Below are 13,774 nucleotides of genomic sequence, written 5' to 3' on the forward strand. Positions count from 1 at the left end.
CTACAAATCACCCTTTACAGCTTCCCCACCTGCAGGAACTGCTGCTCCTCCGGTTTCTGCTAGCACTGTGTCATTCTATAGTTTCACACCTCCCCCAGGAATGTGTGTGTAATCCCCCATCCCCCGCATACAGCCTGGTGTAATGGGGATCATGAAACCATGGTTGGCAATCTCTTTGTACCTTTAAACTATATACTAGCGTAAAAGTAATATCGTCTCCACAGAAATGGCGCTATATTATAGTATATACATAACTGTACCCCATACGCTATACTGAGTTATCAAACATCAGCAATGCATTATGTAACATATCTGTAGGTCTGCCACACATATTTTACAAAAGTCTATGAATGTATATTATATATACTGGCCGTGTCCCACAATTGGCCATGAATGATCCAGAAATATCTACATAATGGAATTTCAATATATCAGCCATGAATGCTACAGCAATATGTATATACCACTGTGTATTATACATAGTGTCTATAATATATGATAATAACATACCAAGATAGTAATAGATAGGAATACTGATATACACATATATATATAAATATATAAATCCAGACCACTATATATGATAGTGAAAATACAAAATGTATATCTGTCCAGTAATATTTGTGATACATCTGCTATATATTACATAGCAGTGTCAGCCTTAATAATCCAATATTTTATCTATGTTGTATAGGGGAAGTTATGTAAATATGTATCTATACAAGCGCCATGCACTGTAATGTGATATTTATATATACCCCTGAACTAAATTGCAGTATATACATATATGCCATGCATTATATTGAAGGATCACATACATTCACCATGCGCTACATTGCAATACAAATATATAACTGCTATGCACTCTAATGCAGTATCTATATATGACATGTGTGTGTGTACATATATACATACACACATATATACATATATATATATATATATATACATATATATATACATATACACACACACACACACACTCTATCACTTACAGCCATGCCACAGGATGCCATGTGGGGGATAGAAATCCCTAAGGAGAAAGATCTCCCAGGACATAATGACAAAATATATATATATATATACACACACACACACCATACATACACAAACATATATACATGCATACATACACACATATACACACATACATATATACACACCATATACATACACACAGACTCAGACGCTGCACAGTGCATGGTAATCAGGGCTGGTAAATGAGCCTGTGACCTGATAGCAGGAATGTTATACTCCCTGAAGCAGCAGCCATGTTTCCTGTTGTCTTCCTTTGTTCCTATATGTAGGATGATGAGGGGAGTCTGTAGATTTCTGTAATCTCTCTTTTCACTTGCATCTTCAGGAGGTGAGTTATCTTGCTTGCTGTCTGGAGTCCTGGCCAAAAGCTTGCAACAAAAGCTTTGAAAAAAAAAAAAAAACTTCTAGGACAAAAACAAAAGCTTCTAGGTATCAGCCGGGGAGGAAAGAGAGAGACCCCCACCCAGCATCTGAATTTAACCCCTGGGGGTATGGCCGGACGCCCCTTCCATTCACTTTCCATTGGTCCGTGGGGCGTCCTAATCACCTGGGGAGGGGGATTAGTGTGAGAGGAGGAGGCACTGCACAGAGTTTACTTATCATCAAATCCATGGGGGCTCTACAGTCAGAGGCACCATCCTTATTCAGTACAGTGCCTGCCATTCTAGTGGTCTGTGTACTACATCTCTCCAATAAGAAATATGTAGTTATTCATTATTATATACAGTTGTGGCCAAAAGTATTGACACCCCTGCAATTTTGTCAGATAATACTCAGTTTCTTCCTGAAAATTATTGCAAACACAAACTCTTTGTTATTATTATCTTCATTTAATTTGTCTTCAATGAAAAAACACAAAAAGAATTGTCCTAAAGCCAAATTGGATATAATTCCACACCAAACATAAAAAAGAGGGTGGACAAAAGTATTGGCACAGTTCGAAAAATCATGTGATGCTTCTCTAATTTGTGTAATTAACAGCACCTGTAACTTACCTGTGGCACCTAACAGGTGTTAGCAATAACGAAATCACACTTTCAGCCAGTTGACATGGATTAAAGTTGACTCAGTGTTAGCAATAACGAAATCACACTTTCAGCCAGTTGACATGGATTAAAGTTGACTCAACCTCTATCCTGTGTCCTTGTGTGTCCCACATTGAGCATGGAGAAAAGAAAGAAGACCAAAGAACTGTCTGAGGACTTGGGAAACCAAATTGTGAGGAAGCATAAGCAATCTCAAGGCTACAAGTCCATCTCCATAGACCTGAATGTTCCTGTGTCTACCGTGCGCAGTGTCATCAAGAAGTTTAAAGCCCATGGCACTGTGGCTAACCTCCCTAGATGTGGACGGAAAAGAAAAATTGACAAGAGATTTCAACGCAAGATCGTGCGGATATTTGATAAAGAACCTCGACTAACATCCAAACAAGTTCAAGCTGCCCTGCAGTCCGAGGGTACAACAGTGTCAACCCGTACTATCCGTCGACATCTGAATGAAAAGGGACTGTATGGTAGGAGACCCAGGAGGACTCCACTTCTTACCCTGAGACATAAAAAAGCCAGGCTGGAGTTTGCCAAAACTTACCTGAAAAGGCCTAAAACATTTTGGAAGAATGTTCTCTGGTCAGATGAGACAAAAGTAGAGCTTTTTGGGCAAAGGCATCAACATAGAGTTTACAGGAGAAAAAAAGGGACATTCAAAGAAAAAAACACGGCCCCTACAGTCAAACATGGCAGAGGTTCCCCGATGTTTTGGGGTTGCTTTGCTGCCTCTGGCACTGGACTGCTTGACCGTGTGCATGGCATTATGAAGTCTGAAGACTACCAACAAGTTTTGCAGCATAATGTAGGGCCCAGTGTGAGAAAGCTGTGTCTCCCTCAGAGGTCATGGGTCTTCCAGCAGGAACACACTTCAAAAAGCACTAGAAAATGGATTGAGAGAAAGCACTGGAGACTTCTAAGGTGGCCAGCAATGAGTCCAGACCTGAATCCCATAGAACACCTGTGGAGAGATCTAAAAATGGCAGTTTGGAGAAGGCACCCTTCTAATATCAGGGACCTGGAGCAGTTTGCCAAAGAAGAATGGTCTAAAATTCCACAGAGCATTGTAAGAAACTCATTGATGGTTACCGGAAGCGGTTGGTCGCAGTTATTTTGGCTAAAGGTTGTGCAACCAAGTATTAGGCTGAGGGTGCCAATACTTTTGTCTGGCCCATTTTTGGAGTTTTGTGTGAAATGATCAATGTTTTGCTTTTTGCTTCATTCTCTTTTGTGTTTTTTCATTTAAGACAAATTAAATGAAAATAATAATACCGAAGAATTTGTGATTGCAATAATTTTCAGGAAGAAACTGAGCATTATCTGACAAAATTGCAGGGGTGTCAATATTTTTGGCCACAACCGTATGATGGAAATTATTACTATTTATTATCTACTTTATATGCTAAGAATTTTTAGGCATATGATGTTGCACTATCATTATTGCACTTTAATGATGTACTCCCAGATTTATTTACATAAAATGTCTTCCTATTACCATTACACCTTAATACATGCATCTATGGATTTCTCATCCTTTCCCTTATATGATTTTCTACCCTATTGCACATATTTGTGGGCTTGTTGGCCACCATAATACAGACTTTGCTTCTTTTACATTTTTGGCAATTAAATCCTTCCTTTTTAGGAATCTTGAGTTTTATATTCTCCATTCACTATTGTTGATGTATTACACCAGTCACACTACATGCACATTTTTTATACACTTTTAGCATCACATGATTTTGTCCATTTGGGATTAATACAAGATTTTTGCATCATATTTTTATCAGATTAAGTTTCACACATTTTTATGCATTTACTTGATGTCTTTTCTGGTTTATCACTTGCCACTCTATTCTGTCTTGACATCATTATCATTTTTTCTATCAGGATATCCTGATTACCACAGGAGTGATTACTATTGGTACGGTTATTATAGGATTAATTCTATGGATATTGATCACAGAATAATATCTTGAAACTTACCCTTAAAGACATACTGTACATATCTTTATACTTTTTAATTTATATATGACATTTTGTCTTACTTATTTTATACTTCATAGCTTTTATTTTTATTATTATACTTATATGTTTCATTTACACTGAATGTAATAATTTACGCATGTTTTATTGTGCAATTATTTAATTTTATTAGCATCAAAATATCCCCATATTATTAACATAAAATAACATTCCACACTTGCCATTAAAAATAAAATATGTATGTCTGTATTTATGTTTTTACTCTGCTTGTTCTTCTGTAAATCTAAATAGTACTTACAATAATCCTTTATATCATATTAGATGTATATACAGTATCCCTTTTATATTGAGCTACATTATGTATATATCCAATCATAGAAATTTTGAGCCTTAAGGATCATCTCCTCCCCTTTTGTACACTGCGCCTCTTTATGTTTGATATCCATTCTATTCCATAAGCATTGCATGAAGATTGTGCGTATGCGCACTCACAAAACTCAATGACTTCCGGTCATGCTCACTCGGAGCAGCGTGCGTTCCAAGCACCGAGATCGAAAGTCACTCTTTCCTCTAGAAGTGATTAGTAAGTGGCTCAAGTGCCGCCCACTCTCCGTGCAATGATTGGTCTTTTGATATTAGATGCCCACACATTAGTCTCCACATTATATTTAAGGAACTTTCCCCTTCCCTTTGTTAACACTCCTGAGAAAAAACATTGGTGAAACTGCATTGTCGGGGTCATCTATTCACATGCAGACATGATGCATTATTTCTAAACATGTTTAGTGGACTTTTTTCTTTTTTTCTTTCAACAACATACTTACCATCTCAGTTGATGAATACCCTATGAATTGCACTAAGCTCTTTACAATAAGCTGTTTCATCTTGTATGTCACATAAGGTTGTTGAGACAATATAATCATTGCTAAATGTGAATGCAAAGCTGAATGTCTCAGACAAATGAAGGGTATATATAACTGCTTTACACACTTGATACTGGGATTTATATTTCACCTGATTTTTGACTGTTCAGACATTCATAATTGGATCCATATTTGGATGATACTGTATTATTGCTAGATGCAGACAAGCCTCTGCGAAAGAGTCCTCGGAGTGCGGCGTCATCCCAAGAAATCTCTGCGGCCCAGCGGCGGAATTCAGTACAAAACCACTCAGCCGAGTGTTTCACCTGACAGACACTCATCATCATGTCCTCTGCCAATTGCACTCGGTCAGGCTCATCATAAATGTGCCCAATGGCCTCAAAGAATGCATTCACAGACACTCTCTCAGGGGCAGTGGGAGGAAAGGAGAAAGCCCAAACTTGTGGGGACCATCTTAATAAAGACATAATGACCCCTACCTTCTGGTTTTCATCCCCAGAGGAACGTGGCCTCAAACTAAAAAAAAAGTTTGCACCACTCCATGAAGACCCTGAACTCCTTTTTTGTTCCCAGAAAAAAAGTCAGGCAGTTTAACAGGTGGTTACAGGGACACCAGAACAACATCACTCACCCCAGCCCCCGGAGACCAAGCAGATAAAGCCCCTCGCACTGTCTCAGAAATCTGCTGCTGAGAACGAGCCAGAGCTTGCTGCTCCAGAGATAAACCCTGAAACATCTGACTCAGATTTTTCATACAGCCAGAGACTGTATGGGATCTATAACTCTCTGCACAAAAAATCCCAAAAACTTAATTGCCAGCACCGGTGTGCAGCCTCCCCTGAGCAGGGACTACCCGCACTGTAAGGGGGCCCGGGGTCAGCTACAGCTGGAAAGTACAGATACACAGGACCTGTGGATGCTGAAGTTTAGCAAGCAGTGAATGACCTACGGTCATGTGACTGCAAGGGTGCGGGGCTTAGCATCCTGCTTTCAGAGATGGCAGGACACTATACAGAAATACTCAGAGTCAGGCAAAATGGACATCATACACAGAGATAGCAGTAAAGTACCAGGGATGAGACAGAACGGATAGTCAGGGCCAAGCAGGGGTCAAAACCAAACAGACATAGAAGGTACCAAGCAGAATCCAACAAACAATATCCAGAGAACAGACCGAGTCGTACACAGAGTATCATGCAACCAGAACACAGCACAAACACACTCATGGGTCACCACACAATGCCAAGGGCGAAAGTATAACTGACGGGGGATGGGAGCTTCTTGTGCAATAAGAAGCTTTCCCAGAACCAATGAGAGGCCACCATAATAAGTCCCAGGTGTGCAGGTAATAGTCTGCGCTGAGATCAAACCATTAACCCCAGAAGTGCCGGTCCAAAAGCACTCGTATCATGTCAGTACCCCCTCTCAATGGGGGGCCTCTGGACCCCCAGACTTGCCCGGGTACCTAGCATGGAAAGCCCGAACCAGGCGATCCGCATGTTTGAACCGGGCCGGCACCCAGGACCTGTCCTCCGGCCCATACCCCTTCCAATGAACTAGGTACTGTACTGACCACCGTACCAACATGGAATCTATTATGTGACCAATCTCATATTCCACATGTCCCTCAACCGAAACTGGAGGAGCAGCGGACGTGGATTCTCCCCGGACTGCTTCAAAAGGCTTCAGTAGAGATCTATGGAAGACGTTAGGGATCTTGAAAGAGGGTGGAAGGCTCAGCCTATACACCACTGGATTGATTTTTTCCACAATCTTGTACGGGCCAATGAATTTGGGGCCCAACTTGGCTGACAGAATTTTTAACTTAATGTTTTGCGTGGAGAGCCAAACTTTCTCTCCAACCTGAAACATGGGACCAGGTGTTCGTTTCCTGTCCGCGAAAAGCTTATACCTGCCTTGAGACCTAGATATACGCCGCTGGACATCTGCCCATGTATCTTTTAACCACCGAACAGAGTCCTCAGCCCCGGGACACCCCGAATCCAGATGAGAAAACTCACCAAAATGAGGACTGAACCCATAGTTGATCAAGAAAGGGGACATACCAGTGGATTGACTCACCTGACTATTGAAGGCAAATTCAGCCAACGGCAGTATATCACACCAGTCATTCTGTCTAGCAGAAGTCAGACACCTGAGGATCTGTTCCAGAGACTGATTAGTGCGTTCCGTCTGACCATTTCTCTCGGGATGGTATGCAGACGAAAAGGACAGAGATATCCCTAATTTTTTGCAGAAAGCATGCCAAAACTTAGCCACAAACTGCACACCACGATCAGACACCACATTCAGGGGTACCCCATGCAAGCGGACCACATGTTGCACAAACAATCTGGATAAGGTCTCAGCAGAAGGTAATGCGGACAGGGGTATAAAATGAGCCTGCTTTGAAAATCTGTCCACCACTACCCATACCACCGTATTACCCCTGGAAGAGGGAAGATTGGTAATAAAATCCATGGACAGGTGGGTCCCTGGTCTTTCGGGAACTGCCAAGGGCATCAGCTCCCCCGCCGGCCGGCTATGAGAGCTTTTAGAACGAGCGCAGACCCCACAACCAGAAATGAATTTCTTTATATCAGAACCAAGGGTAGGCCACCAGAAGATCCTAGCCACCGCCAGTCGCGTGGCTGATATACCAGGGTGAGCACACAGCTTGGATTCGTGGAACTCTTGCAAGAGTTTAAGGCGAAGTTTCTCTGGGACAAACAACTTGCCCCCTGGCTTGGCCGCAGGAGCCAGCGACTGGGCCCCCTCAATTTCCCGTTCCAATTCAGACGAGATCCCTGCTACCACCACCCCAGGGTGCAGAATGGAGGATGGTGGCTCAGGGGCAGACACAAGATGAAAACTACGAGATAAGGTGTCAGCCTTGACATTCTTTGACCCTGGACGGAATGTAATAGTAAACTTGAAACGAGAAAAAAAAAAGCGATCAAGGGGTCTGTCTGGGCGTTAGCCTTTTAGCAGACTCAATGTATGACAAATTTTTGTGATCAATGATCACAGTAACCGGGTGACTGGCCCCCTCCAAAAAGTGCCTCCACTCCTCAAACGCCAACTTAACCGCAAGAAGCTCTCTATTGCCTACATCATAATTTCTTTCAGCAGCAGAGAACTTCCTGGAAAAGAAAGCACATAACCTGAGGTTGGTAAGAGTGACAGGCCCTTGGGACAACACTGCCCCCACCCCCACCTAGGAGGCATCCACCTCCACCACAGATGGTTTGGACGGATCTGGCTGTACCAACCCAGGAGCAGACTTAAAACATTTTTTCAGAGTCGCAAAGGCCTCTTTTGCGAGCGAGGACCAATTTCTCACATCCGCACCTTTGCATGTTAGATCCATGAGAGGTTTGACCACCTGCGAAAACCACCGGATAAATTTGCGGTAATAATTGGTGAACCCCAAGAAGCGCTGAAGACCCTTAAGATCTTGGGGTTGCACCCAATCCGCAATGGCCTGCACCTTCTTGGGGTCCATGCGAAAACCCTCACAGGATACAATTAATCCCAAAAAAGACAATTCTTGAACACAGTTCGTACATGTTCCAGATGAGAATGCCTGTCGGAGGAGTATATCAAAATATCATCTAAGTAGATAACGACAAAATGACCAATGAGATCCGAGAATACCACGTTGATGAAATTCTGAAATATAGCAGGGGCATTGGTAAGACCAAACGGCATAACTAAATTTTCAAACAGTCCCTCGGACATGAGGAGCGCAGTTTTCCATTCATCCCCCTCCCGGACCCTTATCACATTATATGCCCCCTGAAGATCCAGTTTAGAAAACCACTTTGCACCTGATTATTGGTTACACAAATTGGACTACCCGCACTGTAGGGGGGCCCGGGGTCAACTACAGCTGGAAAGTACAGATACACAGGACCTGTGGACGCTGAAGTTTAGCAAGCAGTGAAGGACCTACGGTCATGTGATTGCAAGAGGCGGGGCTTAGCATCCTGCATTCAGAGATGGCAGGACACTATACAGAAATACTCAGAGTCAGGCAAAATGGAGGTCATACACAGAGATAGCAGTAAAGTACCAGGGATGAGACAGAACGGATAGTCGGGGCCAAGCAGGGGTCAAAACCAAACAGACATAGAAGGTACCAAGCAGAATCCAACAAGCAATATCCAGAGAACAGACTGAGTCGTATACAGAGTATCAAGCAACCAGAACACAGCACAAACACTCACGGGTCACCACACAATGCCAAGGGCAAAAGTATAACTGACAAGGGATGGGAGCTTCCTGGGGCAATAAGAAGCTTTCCCAGAACCAATGAGAGGCCACCATAATAAGTCCCAGGTGTGCAGGTAAGAGTCTGCACTGAGATCAAACCATTAACCCCAGAAGTGCCGGTCCACCAGCACTGATATCATGACTATGGGGTTCCCTATGATATGACATATCTATATGATTCCACATGTTGTATGGTCATCATCTCTGCTTTTTCATATAGTATTAATTTTTAATTTAGTTGAAGAAAATGAACATGTTTTAATATACTTTAAGCATATATCTCTTGCTTAATCCAAGAATATTGAGATCTCGAACTTTGAGGCTATATTTAATTTGAAGGGATATGCAATAACTTTGATATTAGGACTAATGTGTCAATTAATTGTTTAATTGAACTGCAGACTTCAGCTTCACCAGTAATGAGGATGAGAGCTGCGGTCATATGAACACAAGTATGCAATTTGCGTATTTTAAGTTACATTCCAAATAGACATGCATGGCCTCTCTCAATACAAGTGAATTGCGAGAGATCAAGCACATATAGTCAGCACAGTACATCAACAGTAGTTGTCAAGTGGCCGCAAAAATGAATATGACATACTTTTGGTCACGTAACTGCAAAATTCATTGGCAATAGTGGGGAATCCTGACAGCGTGCGCTTATGCTTTCAGGATTACAGTAACTTCAGACATCGACTGCAAGTCCTGCTTGCTTTGCCATTACATATAGCTGACTTTGAACAATGTGAAATGGGATGGAGGTGTCATTCAATGTGCTGCTGATAAAGACTCAATGCAGATTAAAACTCGAGGAGGTATAATGTGCAGGTCTACAATGTAAACGCGTTTCGAGGTTAAACACAACCTCTTCATCAGGACAAAAATATAAGGAGAGTTAGATTTTCGTCCTGATGAGAAGGTTGTGTTTAGCCTAGAAACGAGTTGATATTGTAAACCTATTCATTAAACTTCCTTGAATTTTAATCTGCATGGAGTCTTCATCATCAGCGCATTGAATGAAACCTCCATCCTGTTCCATATTACTCTTGGTCTCTTCACGACCAGTGTCTTGCATCAGCTGATATTACATGCCTATCAAATGTTGCCTCAGTACAACCTTACCAGGTGAGTGGATTCCTTATTCCTTTATTTGGTTATCATTGGATAAGACCCTATTGCGCTCTTCTGTTTCCCAGTATTTTCATACGCATCTACCTGACTTTGACCTATGGCTTAGAGAATCTACTTGGACATGTGAGCTCATAACAGTTTATCAAATTCAAAAACACATACAGTGTTGACTGCTCTTATTCATTAAGGCATTGTGAACACTTCTGTTTACTTTTCTGTCTTTCTGTACAGCTTCGAACAGACAACTGGAACAGATACCTGGAATTAACATCCTGTGTATTCCTAGTTCAGAAGTACATGGGCAAAGGTTATCTTTCATCCTAAAAATAAATACCAAATGCAAAGCAGATATATGCCATGTACATCAATGTCCTTTCTTCTTTCATTTAAAACAGGTAAACACACAGAAAGCTAATTTGTTTATCTATACTGTTTTTCTATTCTAAAAGGAATAGACATACAGAAAAAGTCAGAAAAGGCATGTGAACAGAGTCCAAATAAAAAAAGAACAATATCAAATACATTATTTATTTGTAAATGTGACCATTTGCTAATAAGAACTCACTGATTACACAAAGGATGACATTTAGAAATAGGTTCCAGTTAAATAGCTAAATGTCATTGAGAAAACAAAATGTTTAATCTTGAAGCCTGGAATAAAGATGCAGCAAAACTTACATTACACTGTAAAAATGTCTCTGCATTTAGATTTTAGTACATCTTTTGAAAAATAAATATTATCTATTAGTTGATTAACGGGTGTGATTATGGAGTAGCTTATTTTTATCATATGATAGTTTAATCTTTAAAAATCATAAATATGTTACTTAAAATGTTTTACAAGTAAAATGGCTTCCCACTTAAGTGATCACACTTTGGACCTCCATCACGTGAATCATATCGTCCCATAATCTTCCTTATGGGAAACCATGAGAAATTACATTTTTCTTCTGATATTGGGTTAATATGTAGATGAACAGCATTACAATGCTGCTCAGTTACCTTAGGCTGGAGTCACGCTAAACGTATGAAAAATCGGTCCGAGTCTCCCTGCCGAGAGTCATAGGAGTGTAATGCGAGTGTCATGTGAGTACAAGCCGATTTCTCACACGTAGCATCCGATTGACATCTAAATGCAGTACGTTTTTAACATGAGATTTTACATAGAGCAATTCTCTGTCATTTACACATTGTTTTCAAAGGAAAAATTCTTTAAAATACACACACAAATATATATATATATATATATATATATATATATATATATATACTATATACAGTACAGACCAAAAGTTTGGACACACCTTCTCATTCAAAGAGTTTTCTTTATTTTCATGACTATGAAAATTGTAGATTAACTCTGAAGGCATCAAAACTATGAATTAACACATGTGGAATTATATAATTACCAAAAAAAAGTGAAACAACTAAAAATATGTCTTATATTCTAGGTTCTTCAAAGTAGCCACCTTTTGCTTTGATTACTGCTTTGCACACTCTTTGATGAGCTTCAAGAGGTAGTCACCGGAAATGGTTTTCACTTCACAGGTGCCCTGTGAGGTTTAATAAGTGGGATTTCTTTATAAATGGGGTTGGGACCATCAGTTGTGTTGTGCAGAAGTCTGGTGGATACACAGCCGATAGTCCTACTGAATAGACTGTTAGAATTTGTAATATGGCAAGAAAAAAGCAGCTAAGTAAAGAAAAATGAGTGGCCATTAAGAAATGAAGGTCAGTCAGTGCGAAAAATTGGGAAGCTTTTGAAAGTGTCCCCAAGTGCAGTAGCAAAAACCATCAAGTGCTACAAAGAAACTGGCTCACATGAGGACCGCCCCAGGAAAGGAAGACCAAGAGTCACCTCTGCTGTGGAGGATAAGTTCATCCGAGTCACCAGCCTCAGAAATCGCAGGTTAACAGCAGCTCAGATTAGAGACCAGGTCAATGCCACACAGAGTTCTAGCAGCAGACACATTTCTACAACAACTATTAGGAGGAGACTTTGTGCAGCAGGCCTTCATGGTGAAATAGCTGCTAGGAAACCACTGCTAAGGACAGGCAACAAGCAGAAGAGACTTTTTTAGGCTAAAGAACACAAGGAATGGACATTAGACCAGTGGAAATCTGTGCTTTGGTCTGATGAGTCCAAATTTGAGATCTTTGGTTCCAACCACCGTGTCTTTGTGCGACGCAGAAAAGGTGAACGGATGGACTCTACATGCCTGGTTCCCACTGTGAAGCATGGAGGAGGAGGTGTGATGGTGTGGGGGTGCTTTGCTGGTGACACTGTTGGGGATTTATTCAAAATTGAAGGCATACTGAACCAGCATGACTACCACAGCATCTTGCAGCGGCATGCTATGCCATCCAGTTTGCGTTTAGTTGGACCATCATTTATTTTTCAACAGGACAATGACCCCAAACACACCTCCAGGCTGTGTAAGGGCTATTTCACCAAGAAGGAGAGTGATGGGGTGCTACGCCAGATGACCTGGCCTCCACAGTCACCCGACCTGAACCTAATCGAGATGTTTTGGGGTGAGCTGGACCGCAGAGTGAAGGCAAAAGGGCCAACAAGTGCTAAGCATCTCTGGGAACTCCTTCAAGACTGTTGGAAGACCATTTCCGGTGACTACCTCTTGAAGCTCATCAAGAGAATGCCAAGAGTGTGCAAAGCAGTAATCAAAGCAAAAGGTGGCTACTTTGAAGAACCTAGAATATAAGACATATTTTCAGTTGTTTCACACTTTTTTGTTAATTATATAATTCGACATGTGTTAATTCATAGTTTTGATGCCTTCAGAGTGAATCTACAATTTTCATAGTCATGAAAATAAAGAAAACTCTTTGAATGAGAAGGTGTGTCCAAACTTGGACTGTACTGTATATATATATATATATATATATATATATATATACAGTCATATGTTAAAGTTTGGGCACCCCTATTAATGTTAACCTTTTTTCTTTAAAACAATTTTGGTTTCTGCAACAGCTATTTCAGTTTCATATATCTAATAACTGATGGACTCAGTTATATTTCTGGATTCAAATGAGGTTTGTTGTACTAACAGAAAATGTGCAATCTGCATTTAAACAAAATTTGACCGGTGCAAAAGTATGGGCACCCTTATCATTTTCTTGATTTGAACACTCCTAACTACTTTTTACTGACTTCCTGAAGCACTGAATTGGTTTTGTAACCTCATTGAGCTTTGAACTTCATAGCCAGGTGTATCAAATCATGAGAAAAGGTATTTAAGGTGGCCACTTGCAAGTAGTTCTACTATTTGATTCTCCTATGAAGAGTGGCATCATGGGCTCCTCAAAACAACTCTCAAATGATCTGAAAACAAAGATTATTCAACATAGCTTTTCAGGGGAAGGATACAAAAAGTTTTCTCAGAGATTTAACCTGTC

This window comes from Dendrobates tinctorius, unplaced genomic scaffold (assembly GCF_039654945.1).
Source record: "Dendrobates tinctorius isolate UK_male_01 unplaced genomic scaffold, ASM3965494v1 ptg000025l, whole genome shotgun sequence".
Taxonomy (NCBI): Eukaryota; Metazoa; Chordata; class Amphibia; order Anura; family Dendrobatidae; genus Dendrobates; species Dendrobates tinctorius.